General features: G+C 41.7%; 1 protein-coding gene across 4 annotated transcripts in view; it reads right to left on the reverse strand.

Annotated features, from left to right (window-relative positions):
- LUZP1 (leucine zipper protein 1) overlaps positions 1–12,956 on the reverse strand; it is a 105,692-nt gene that overhangs the window by 16,275 nt on the left and 76,461 nt on the right. For all 4 annotated transcript variants that reach the window (XM_074380261.1, XM_074380262.1, XM_039473597.2 and 1 more), the window contains exon 2: positions 8,276–8,377. The gene's annotated coding sequence lies outside the window, so the exon portion shown is untranslated. The remainder of the gene's footprint in view (positions 1–8,275; positions 8,378–12,956) is intronic.

Below are 12,956 nucleotides of genomic sequence, written 5' to 3' on the forward strand. Positions count from 1 at the left end.
TGTGCAAAATCACCTCCCTATAACCTCGTAAGCATTTTTACAAAATGAGGAGTTCTGAGCACTACTCTATAAACAAACTAACCATGACAAAAGGGTATAAGGGAACAAGTAAGTACAACCACAAACAGGACACATGCTTTCTGCAGGAATCCCAGATCTACCATTTACTTTACATGTTCTTACATTACATGTTCTTACATTACTCCACTGAGGTCTTCCCTCAATGTATGGTAATCCCTGGGCATGTAAAATGCTTAGCAGAATACCTTGCACATAAGTCACAACAAACAGTAACTACTATTATTCTATTCAGCTTTCACAATAACCTTATGGGGTAGGGACTTTCCCAAAGTACACAGCTAGCAAGGATAGTCAGAGTGAATCCAGGTCCGATTCCAAAGTTCATACTCTTTTAAGAATAATACACTGTTTGGCCAAGTCCCTGATTTTCTCTATGCTGCTTTAGTTCCTCTGAAAAAATAAAAGAATATCAACTCAACTACCTTACAGCAACACTATGCAATAAAGTTAGCAAAAGCACTTCGTCAAGTCCTATGCATACCTAAGGTAAGTTTCATCAGGCAGAATCCTCTCCTAAAAATAGTGATTCACTAAGATCATCCCTTCTCCCCAGGGTAAACAAGGAAATATTCTGAAAATGGGGTTAGGAGATCACTTATCTCTGACCTTTTGGCCCTAAGCATGGCCAAAGTAGGAAATGCTTTGCTACTCCGGGATCATCAAAAAGCAAAGTAGACACCTCTCCTCCTACTGCCTCCCTTACTCTGTTAAGTATGTTTACCTGGGGCAGAATTTATTTATTTAGCAGGCATTTATGGAACATGTGTGATGCACCCAGCATTTTGCCAAGATAATTAAAAACTTTATCCTTGCCTTTAAGGAATCATACAGATATAACCAATTAAAGAACAATGATAAAGAAGCCTTCCCTGACCACCTTACATAATATAGCACCCACCCTTTTACGTCCTGTCCTCTATCCTGCTTTTTTTTTTTCTTCCTTAGCACATTGTACCATCACACATATATACCGGAAGCTCAGAAGAAGTGATTAAATGTGCCTGAGGGTGGGGTCTGGGATGGAAATTGTTTATATTAAACCTCGGAAAAATCATAGGAAGGTTTTTAAAAAGGGAAAGACAGTCTCACTTTTTCATGCCAACTTCCCCTACATTAGTACTTAACTCAGTTCTAAGTCACACTAGCAAGATACAGTGCCAACTGTTTCTCATTCAGGGCTCTTTCTATCAAAGCTCCTGAACCCAGTTCCAAGTGGCCCTATCCAGCATTTTGGAGGGTGGCTCTTCTTCCTGTCCTGGCAGATCAGGAAGGTCTGAAATAGAACATAATCAGGCCTGCCCTGCCCCTTCTTCCAACACAGCTGCCATGATTCACTTCCTGTTCCCGACAGTCATTTAAAGAGGGGTCCTCAAACTGTTTTTTAAAGTTTGATAGTATACATATAAGTATGCAAACAGCTTGAGAGGAAATATTTTAGGCTTTAAAGGATCTAAGGTTTCTATTCCAGCTACTCAACTCTGGCAACGTAGTGATGAAGCAACCACATACATACTGTATACAAGTGAATGAACATGGCTATGTTTCAATTAAACTTGATTTACAAAAACATGCAGTGGGCAGGGCATGGTAGCTAACATCTTCATCCCAGCTCTTTGGGAGGATAAGGAGGGAGGACTGCTTGAGGCCAGGAGTTCAAGGCCAGTCTGAGCAATACTGCGAGACTCTGTCTCTATTTAAATAAATTATTAAAAATTTAAAAAGCAAAAGACAGTGGGCCTGTCTGTCAGAATTTGCCAATTTCTGATCTAAAGGATGAGAGTGTTTTTTAAATTTATTATTATTATTATTTTGAGACAGGGTCTACCAGGCTGTCATGCAGTGGAGCAATCACAATTCACTGTAGCTTCAACCTCCCAGCCTCAAGTGATTCTCCCACCTCAGTCTCCCAAGCAGCTGGAACTACAGGCACGTGCCACTAGAGCTGGTTAATTTCGCGCGCGCTCTCTCTCTCTCTCTCTCTCTCTCTCTCTCTCTCTCTCTCTCCCTGTGTGTGTGTGTGTGTGGGGGGGGGTGTTGGTTTTTTTTGTTTGTTTGTTTTGGTAGAGAGGGGGTCTCTATGCTACCCAGGCTAGTCCCAAACTCCTGGACTCAAGCCATCCTCCCACTTCGGCCTTTGAGCCTTCCAAAATACTAGGATTACAAACGTGAACCACTGGCCCCAGACAAGGGCTATTTTCAAGCAGCTTCCTCCTGGCCACCTGCAGTTACCTGTTTTAAAACCTTAGGCTGTCTAAGCCTCACCATCAATTATTGAGTGTTTCTATTTAATTTCAGGGCTTACATTATTTTTCCCAGAATCACAAATTCATGTATTTTGGATATGCAAACTCAGAGTTAGGAGTCCAGCTAGCATACAGAGATTCTTCATGTTGGAAAGGATTCAGAGATCATCTAATCCAACCTCCCACTCAGTGCAGACGTTATCTAGAAAAGTAGTCACTCAGCTCCTGTTTAAACACTTCTGATGACAGGAATGACAGTCACTTCCTCCCAAGGCAACTCACTCCATCTTTGGACAGCTCTAAGGAACCTACTTATTTTTCTTCTTGGCACATTTAACCACCTAATTACTTGTAAATTTATTTACCGGCTGATTCTTCTTACCAGAAAGTAGGATGCGTGAGGTCAGAAGCATAGTTTTTTTGTAACTTTTTACTGCTGTATCCCCCACCCCTTGAACAGTGCCTGGTACATAAAGAGTATAAAATAGTTGTTTATTGGGAAGGAGGGAGGGAGAAAGAAAGGGAGAGAGTGAGGGAAGGAAGGAGGAAAGGAGTGAGCAAGCTAACAAAATAATGCTGCATTCAGGGAATTTAATTCAGCATGGCTGATATCAGAGACACAAGGGGAAGAACAGAGTAATTAACTGGTAAGATTTGAGGGCTTTGAAATCTCACAGCACGTGCAGAGACTGATCAAGGAACATTTCCTTATCTTCCTTCCAAGCTCCCCCACCACGCCATTCCAATGGTAAACATCTTTTTTTTTTTTTTTTTTTTGAGATGGAATCTGGCTCCATCGTCTAGGCTGGAGAGCAGTGGCACAATCTCAGCTCAATGCAACCTACACTTCCTGGATTCGAGCAACTCTCCTGCCTCAGTCTCCAGAGTAGCTGAGATTACAAGTCTGTGTCACCACGCCCAGCTAATTTTTGTATTTTTTTTAAGTATAGATGGGGTTTCACTATGTTGCCAAGGTTGGTCTTTAACTCCAGATCTCAAGTGATCTGCCCACCTCAGCCTCCCAAAGTGCTGGGATTACAGGTGTGAGCCACCACGCCTGGCCCAATGGCAAACATACTTTAACGCATCTGTTCTTTGAGGCCTTTTCAAACCATCCTTCCCCACAACAGAAATGCACCATCCTAAATTTTGTAAATGCTTCTCTCACTATACCCATGATACTTAAAATATTTGTTATCCTCTACTGGGATCTGAGAACAGGGACTGTGTTATCTTCATTTTTCAGTCCTGGTCACTGAATACACTGATAGGTGCAAGGTAGGAACCTTATAAACATTTTATAAATAAATTAATGTAATAGTTTCATTGTATTCTGTACTAGCCAAATTTAGATAAAGGGACTACTTTCAGATCTAGGTCCTACATTCTAGGAAAGATGCTTAGCCTTTATGCCAAAGGCTGCAAATGCAAGTGCCAAAGAGATGAGGCCAATGATTTAAATGATTAAAAGGCCTAGAAGGACTATGGCTAAGAGGGTCTATGCCCTACTTTTATATACAATCTCTTCAATGTAGCCAATAAATTCAGAGTTTAAAAGAGAAGAAATAAAAAGAATACCACTGTATAGTTTCTCCAAAACACACATGATATGCCTACAAGTGGATATGGGAAGAAAATTTGCAAACCGTATTGGGCAAAGGGATTAAGTAAGGGAGTAACAACCAGAACTGCAGTTTTTGAAAGATCATTCTAGCACGATAAACTAGGGTGCTATTGTCATAGTCAAGGTCAGAGATGGGATAAGGGCCTGAACCAAGACAGCAGCAACAGGGTAAAAGGGTGGGATGGATAAAAGATGACCTGGTCTGCCCAATTCTAATAATGAAGTCCAAAATTGCATGAACCAATCTGGCAGCCACAGTACCAGTTTGCAGGTTCATACTGATTTTGCTTTCAAATAAACTGTTAAATCTCATTTTCAGTAACTGAAATATGGGGCTTAATTCTTTTGCAGGCAATACAATACAATGATAAAGTTTACAAACTCTGAAGCCAGGCAACCTAAGTTCAAACCATGACTTTACTAGTTACTAGCTCTGTGGCCCTGGATAAGGTCACTTGACTTCTCTATGCTTCCACACCTGTATGGTTATGGTATGTGTCAATGAGTTAATGCAAGAATTGCTTAGACTAGTACCTGGTCCATATTAAGTGTCACTTAAGTTTCAGCTTAAATTATTATTATTTTTTATTTCAACCCCTTAGTTTCAATCCCTAAATATTCTCTACACTGTCTAGCCTGCAAACATTCACTGTTTAAGTCTCATAGGCATGTCTTTTCTACACCTTCATCCAAAACTGATGTTCAAAAACAATATAACCAAAAACAGCCCTGCAGAATGTCACTAAAAACAGCTCCTATAAACACTGGTCCATTAATTGATACTACAATTCCAGAATGCAATTTATTCAACAAGCTCCAAACCAGGTCAAATTTTCTTTTGTCTTGGGATCACATGAGAAAACACTAAATACCTAATTTTACCACTTCAGACACATTACCTTTGTAGCATATTCCAATCCTCCAGCAACCTAGGAATCTTTCCAAAAATGAAATGCTCAGTTAGATACCAAACTGCTATATGGTAATCATCCTGGATGGCGTGCTTTTTTTTTTGTTTTTGCTTATATCTATTCTCAAATATTTCTATATTAAACTTGTACAGATAGTTTAAATAAAATCATGGCAAGACTTAAAGAAGAAAAATAATTGTTATCAGCAAGCATGATTTATTCTTAGTGAACACAAGCTTGCTTCTAGGGGTTGCTGTTGTTCTCATTCTTTGATCAATCTATTTCAGAATTTTTACCAGGGGTCGCTGTCAAGTTTCCAATGACATCCTCATATCCATGTGACCCAGAGGCTAACTCCAAATAAATCAAACATCTTAGCTGGGCATGGTGGCTCATTCCTATAATCCAAGCACTTTGGGAGGCCAAGGCAGGCAGACAGCTTGAGCCCAGGAGCTCGAGACCAGCCTCGGCAACACAGCAAAACTGTGTCTCTACAAAAAGTACAAAAATTAGCTGGGTGTGGTTGCATGCGCCTGTAGTCCCAATTTCTTCTCAGGAGGCTAAGGTGGGAGGATCATCTGAGCCTGGGAGCTTGAGGCTACAGTGAGCTGAGATAACACCCCTATATTCCAGCCTGGGTGACAGAGTGAGACCCTGTCTCTGAAAACAAAACCAAAAAAAGTAAAAAGCAAAAAATCAGGGGCAGGGAAAAAAAAAAATCAAACATGTCTATGGGGAGAATTAGAATTTGACAGCCTTCAAAATATGTCTAGAATCCATTGCTTTCTTCAGCACCACTACCACCCAGGTCCAACCCACCATCATCCCTACCCTGGACACTGATTACTGAAAAAGCTTCCTAACTGCTCTCCCTGCTCCCATCATTGGCCATCCTTCCCCGCCCTCCACAGTCTGTTCTCCCACAGCACCCAGAGTAACCTTTTGAAGAATCAGTCAGATCAAGTCACTCCACTGCTCTAAACTCTCTGGTGCACCTCACTTAGAATAAAATACACTCTAAAGATGCCACATAGCTGTATGGCCCTACATGATCTAGGTCTAATATTTCTATATTAAACTCTCACTCACATACAATATTTCTATATACAACCCTCACTCATCTGCTGTTCCTTCCCTACTACTCACTCCAACCACGTGGCCTCCCTATGGGTCCTTATACATGACCCTCGGGGATTTTATACCTGCTGTTCCCTCTGCCTAGGATGCTTTCCCCCAGATAACTCCCTGGTCGATCTCCTCACTTCTTTTAGATCTTAGCTTAAAATATCACCTCATCAGAGGTCTCCCTTGATTGCTACACATAAGGAGCAATCCCTCAGCTTCCCATCACTATCACCTTACCCTGTTTTTTGGTCTTCTTAGCATACACCATCTAGTGGGATGTTATTTATCTATGTACCTGTTTGTTTATTTATATTTAATTATTCATTTTTATCTGTTTCTACCCATTAGAATACAATCCTTGAGAGCAAGGACTGTTTCTATTTTGTTTAATGCTGTAAACTTAGTTCCAATAACTAAGGCGTGTAGTAAGTGGTCAATTTTTGTCATCAGAACATTAGCTCCAGTAAATAGCAAAATATTTTATTTATAATAGGTACATATAGGCCAAAGCCAGTGGCTCACACCTGTAATCGCAGCACTTTGGGAGGCTGAGGTGGGCAGATCACCTGAGGTCAGGAGTTCAAGACCAGCCTGGCCAACATGGCAAAACTCTGTCTCTACTAAAAATACAAAAATTAGCTGGGCATGGTGGCACACACCTATAATCCCAGCTACTCAAAAGGCTGAGACAGCAGAATCACTCGCACCCAGGAGGTAGAGGTTGCAGTGGCAGTAAACCAAGATCGTGCCATTGCACTCTAGCCTGGGTGACTGAGACCGTCTCAAAAAAAAAAAAAAACCGTAATAAATTTTATGAATAAAATGGTTGTTTTCCCCCAAAATTTCACCAAATATATTAAAACACCATTGGTGCTTCCATTAAAAGAGACCAAATACTGGCTGCCACTCGCCCAACAAGAAGTCAATTTTACAACCCAGTTCTCTGAGGTAAGTGAAATGCTCCAGGGAAAGGAACAGAACAAGAATCCTGAACCAATTAACAGGTAAACAGTTTGCCTTGATATTTTCCCACTCCTTCAAGAAGAGTTCTGTATTATGCCTAACTACAGCTATTTCCTAAGAAGGGCTGATGTGAGAGCAAGAGGCTTTGTTAAGATTCTTTTCCTATGCCCAGTCACTGCTATGATGAGAACCCATTTCACACTCATTCTGAGTTAGCCTATTGCTCTACTTCCCTAGGGAAGCTTTCTCTAACTATCATCCAGCTATCAGTAGCAACCAAGACCACTGGGTGTCTTGGTCACTCACCATTCAAGTTCTCAATTCTCTCTCTTCTATTTCATTAGTGCTCTCCTCTGCTTTAGGCAACGCCAACCAATAAAATACTGGCACATAAAATCCATAAATGGCTAGGAAAAGAAGCTAATTGTTGATCAAAAGGTTTTGTATTTTGCTTTGCTTTTCCAAGGTTAAACCAGTCACAGCCTCAACCAAAAGTAACTTTATCAAAAGGGATACATTACAGTGTAATGACAATACCAAAGGCAGTGGCTCACACCTGTAATCCCAGCACTTTGGGAAGCCACCAGGGCAGTGGCTCACGCCTCTAATCCTGGCACTCTGGGAGATGAAGGCAGGAGGATTGCTTTAGCCCAGCAGGTCAGGACCAGCCTGGGCAATAGAGACCCTGTCTCTTTAAAAAAAAAAAAAAAAAAAACACATACATACACACACACACACACACACACACACTAGCTGGGCATGGTGGTGTGTACCTGTAGTCCTAGTTACTCAGGAGGCTGAGGTGGGAGGATCACCTGCGCCCAGGAAGTCCAGGCTGCAGTGAGCCATGATCATGCCACTGCCCTCCAGTCTCAGAAAAAAAATTAAAGAAAATAACACAGGTTTTAGACCTAGTTCTACTACTTGTGTTAACTTGGAAGAATTATTTAATTTATTTATTTAATTTCTTTAAACTTGTTTCCTTGTGGTGATGACAACAGTACTTACCTCACAAAGTTGCAGAGAGATAAGATGTCCAACAGGACTGTGCCTGACATAGAGTAAATATTCAATAAATGGTAGCTACTTATTAAGGGTGGCAGGCCTACTTCTTAAGGTTGCTGACTTCAAGCAAGGATTTTTCACCCTCATCAGGTTGGTTCAGTTAAAGGAGAAAACATGTAAAGTACTCAGCATAGTATTTGGTTCATAATAGGCCATCACAAATACTGACTTTCCTCTCCACTTCCAACAGTGGCAAAATTACCGTGGCTTCAGAAACCACCCAATTCTCGGTATGCCCAGGTTTCACAGCACAGCATACTTACCATTTAGGTAATACAAGCTTTTCATCAATACTTCCGGCAGCTCTCTCGGTGCTTTCTGATTTGGAAATAGTCACTATCTTTCAAAGGCAGTTGTCTCTTGACCTGAATAGAATATAAACAGAATAGAAGAGATAGGTAATGCATGAATCATACCAAGACAGAGCTGACCCCGAGGGCTGTCCCAAAGACTTTCACATAGAATTCACCGTCAGCAATGGCCCAAAGTAAGATCTGTATCTAGATCCTAACACTAAAGGAAGCTGGCTAAGCTGGCTAGGTCTCTCTCGGGGAAGTAAAGAAAGAATCTGGCTATAGGAAACTTCCCCTTTCCTATAAGATGATATGGTCCCTAGGGTAGAAGCCACTGTCTTTGCTTAAATTAAAATACCTAAACATTCCTCAATAGTCTAAAAATGTATATGACATCTTACAGCTAGGAAGCATCCCAGAAATCAACTACAGGTTGAGCATCCCTAATCTGAAAATCCCAAATCCAAAATGCTCCAAAATCTAAAATGTTTTGAGTACCCACATGACTCCACCAGTGGAAAATTCCATACGTGATCTCATGCAATAGTTCGCAGTCAAAATATAGGCAACACAATACTCAGGGTTTATTCAACATCCCCTGGGAAAAAATAAAATTACCTTCAGGCTATACGTATAAGGTGTATAGGAAACATAAATGAATTTCATGTTTAGACTTGGGTCTTATCCCAAAACATGTCACTATACACATGCAAATATTTTTTTAAAATTTTGAAATCTAAAACGCTTCTGGTCCCAGGGATTTTAGATAAGGCATACTCAACCTTCCATTAAATGCCCTTGTTTTACGGAAGGAAACTACAACTGGGAAAGGGTGAGTCACAATTAAAGCAAGGATTCCACTAAAAATAATATGTTCTAGAAGATAACCAGGAAAAAAGCATCTGTGGAGTATTTACCAACCCTGAGCACTATACTTATGTTGTATATAAGACAATAACAAGATAATGTTACCTCTACCTTAGAGAATCTAAGAATCTAAGTTTCAAGAAGTGACTTGTCCAAGGTCTTACAGCTTGCTATTAAATGACAGGGTTTAAACTTAAGTCTGTCTGACTTTGAAAGTACCTTCACCATGCTGGCTCTCATTTTGTTGCCTTCTCAAATTGGTTCTCAAAAGAGCCCTGAACCACCCAATATCAATCAGAACTAAAAATAGAAGCTTCTCTGTCTGTAAACTTACCCTCCAGTTTTGTAACAAGCAGCCTTCTATAGGAGAATTGAAAAGCCTACCATTCCATTGTATCTTACCCTAAAATTAGAGAAGAGCTACTAGAGACGGAAGATCTGGGTCAAACATCTTGTATATTTTACTCTTGAGGAAAATGGAAAGGTAGCTTCTAAGCTAGTGGTAAACCTAAAGCTTTTGTACACGATCTTACATTCAAACTATCTCCACTTCTTTCATCACAACTGCCTCCCTTGCACATCCCTGCAAGCCACCTGTGGTCCTTCCAAGACAATTGGTCCCTTTAATCCAACCGCCACACCTCCACCTAAACACATACACATGCTTGCGCACACACAAGAATCCATCCTCTATCTTCCTAGAGAGCAAGAAAACTAGAATTAAGATGGAGAAATAATGAGAGTTTTTTAAAATAACTTAAAAGAGCCGGGCGCGGTGGCTCACGCCTGTAATCCCAGCACTTTGGGAGGCTGAGGCGGGTGGATCACGAGGTCAAGAGATCGAGACCATCCTGGTCAACAAGGTGAAACCCTGTCTCTACTAAAAATACAAAAATTAGCTGGGCATGGTGGCGCGTGCCTGTAATCCCAGCTACTCAGGAGGCTGAGGCAGGAGAATTGCCTGAACCCAGAAGGCGGAGGTTGCGGTGAGCCGAGATCGTGCCATTGCACTCCAGCCTGGGTAAGAAGAGCGAAACTCTGTCTCAAAAAAAAAAAAAAAAAAACTTAAAAGATGAGGGGAACAGGAGTAACTCAAGCCTCAAGCCAATAAAAGTTGAAAAGAATTTTTTTTATAGTGGTGGGGTCTCACTATGTCGCCCAAGCTGGTCTGAAACTCATGGCCTCAAGCAATCCTCCCACTTCAGCCTCCCAAAGAGAAGTTACTGATAATATCAGCTAGGAACAGTGGCTCACTCTGGGAGGCCAAGGCAGGAGATCACCTGAGGTCAGGAGTTCGAGACCAGTCTGGCCAACATGGTGAAACCCCATCTCTACTAAAATGACAAAAAATTAGCTGGGTGTGGTGGTACGCGCCTGTAGTCCCAGCTACTTAGGAAGCTGAGGCAGAAGAATAGCTTCAACCCAGGAGCCAGAGGTTGCAGTGAGCCGAGACTGCACCACTGTACTCCAGCCTGGTGGTGGAGCGAGACTCTGTCTCAAAAATAAAAATAAAAAAGGATCTATATATACCAAGGGCAGCACCCAAGAGATGGCTTAGGTCAGGCGTCCCCAAACTATGGCCCACGGGCCGCATTCGGCCCTCTGAGGCCATTTATCACCCCCCCCACCCCCCACACTTCAGGAAGGGGCACCTCTTTCATTGGTGGTCAGTGAGAGGAGCACAGTATGTGGCAGCCCTCCAACAGTCTGAGGGACGGTGAACTGGTCCCCTGTGTAAAAAGTTTGGGGATGCCTGGCTTAGGTTGACGTGGGGGAAGCTTTAGCTCTCCAGCCCCTCCTTTTAAAAAAGAATCCACGGAAGTTAAAGTAAATGTGACTGGTATTCAGATAGTTTTAGGACAGTCCCAGAGACCTTCTGATCTGTCCCATTACCACCTGTCTCTTTCCCCTCCCCACCAACCCTACACTTCACACACACCCCACCCCCACCCCCCCACACACACACCTTCTTCTACACAGCCTAAAACCTCTCCTACATAAAAATTTTGAACTCAGAAATGGTCACATAAATCTCGTCTACCTCCCCTGAGGTCTCTGCAGCCCTAACAATGATCCCAGCACTCCTGCTGAAAGCTACTGTCCCAGCACCTACCACCTACTGCCAAATTTGCTGACATGTTACTAAGGTCCAGGGGCTTTCCTCTTCAAAACAAGATAGAATGCACTGCCAAAAGTCAAAGACGAACTCCAGCTGATCCTGATTTGTTTCCAACTGTACATTCTCTCCTATATATAAGGAGTAGAAGAAACCAGCAACTGATTCTTTTTTCTGAATGCTATTTACTGCTTGCATCCTCAGCATACTCGCCCTCCATCCCCAGAAACAAGAGGATGACAGTAAACATCCTCACATTCCTTAGTGATGCCACTTCAGAGAGCTTTCCACCATGACAGACCTGTCCTCATCACTTCCCTCAAGCATCTTTTCTGGCACTTCTTGTTGTTACTGTTGGTGGTGGTATGTGTATACGTGTCTGTCTGCCTAGAAACAGACATTAAAGGATCCTTACAGATCACAACCACCTCATTTCCCAGAGGAGCAAGTGAGTTCCACAGAGAAAAGGAGTCTTGCCCAATGTTAAAAACAAGTTCAAGTTAACGTTTTTATCCCCAAACACTTTAATAATAGATAAAAATGTTAGTATGAAATTCTGCTTTCAGTATGACCCTCCCACAGACAACAACTATACTCTGGATAAAGTAACAAAAAGCAACTATCTGAAATGAACAAGGGCTGGCAGATTTTGAAAATAAGTTGAAAGTTGGAAGAAGGGGCTGACATGGAAGGAACTCCCCATTTTTTGGAGCTCTGGCCTGACGATGGTCCAACCGAAGTTGAAATTAAAAAACAAACCCTTGGCTTTCTGTCCTGAAGAAACAGCCCATAGCAGCCACAGATCATGAGAAGTAAGAAGAGAGCCAGAAAATAAGTCTTGGGTTCTGTGTGTTAAATTCTGCCCACTCACTGGCTGAACCCTGAGCCATGCAAGCACAGGGCAGAATCCAAAGACCTGAGCTAAGGAGGAAAGAACTGAACTGAGATTTGAACTGCCATACACTGCAGGTGTGACAGTTTGCAGTTTTGAGTCTAAGTTATTTTCTACTAAATTAAAAACATCAACAGAAACCAAAGTCTCCACAATACAGCATTCGCAATGTGAAGAATACAATTCCAAATTACATAAAGAACTAGAAAGATCATCTGGGCATGGTGGCTCGTGACTGTAATCCCAGCACTTTGGGAGGCAAAGACAGGAGGATCATCTGAACTCAAAGTGTTTTTGAGACCAGTCTGGGCAACACTGAGACACTGTCTCTACAAAAAAATTTTTTTAAAGTGAGCCAGGTGTGGTGGTGCATGCCTGTGGTCGCAGCTACCTGGGAGGCTGAGGCAGGAGGATCACTTGAGCCCAGCAGTCAAGGCTGCAGTGAGCCATGTTTGTACGACTGCACTCCAGCTTGGGCGACAGAGTGAGACCCTGTCTCAAAAAAAAAAAAAAAAAAAAAAAAAAAAAAAAAAAAAAAAAAAAAAAAAACCTAGAAAAATTAAACGCATTTGCAAAGGAAAAGACCATCAGCAGAGGGCAACTCCAAGATGACCCATATGCTGAAATCCTCAGACAAAGATATTAACATAGCTATTATAACTAAGTTCAATGAGGTAAAAGAAAATATGCTCAAAATGAAGAGGAAAAACAGTAAATCTCAGAAGAGAAGCTGAAAAAAAAAACTTTTATTGGAAATTTTTGAACAGAAATACAGT

This window comes from Saimiri boliviensis, chromosome 11 (assembly GCF_048565385.1).
Source record: "Saimiri boliviensis isolate mSaiBol1 chromosome 11, mSaiBol1.pri, whole genome shotgun sequence".
Taxonomy (NCBI): Eukaryota; Metazoa; Chordata; class Mammalia; order Primates; family Cebidae; genus Saimiri; species Saimiri boliviensis.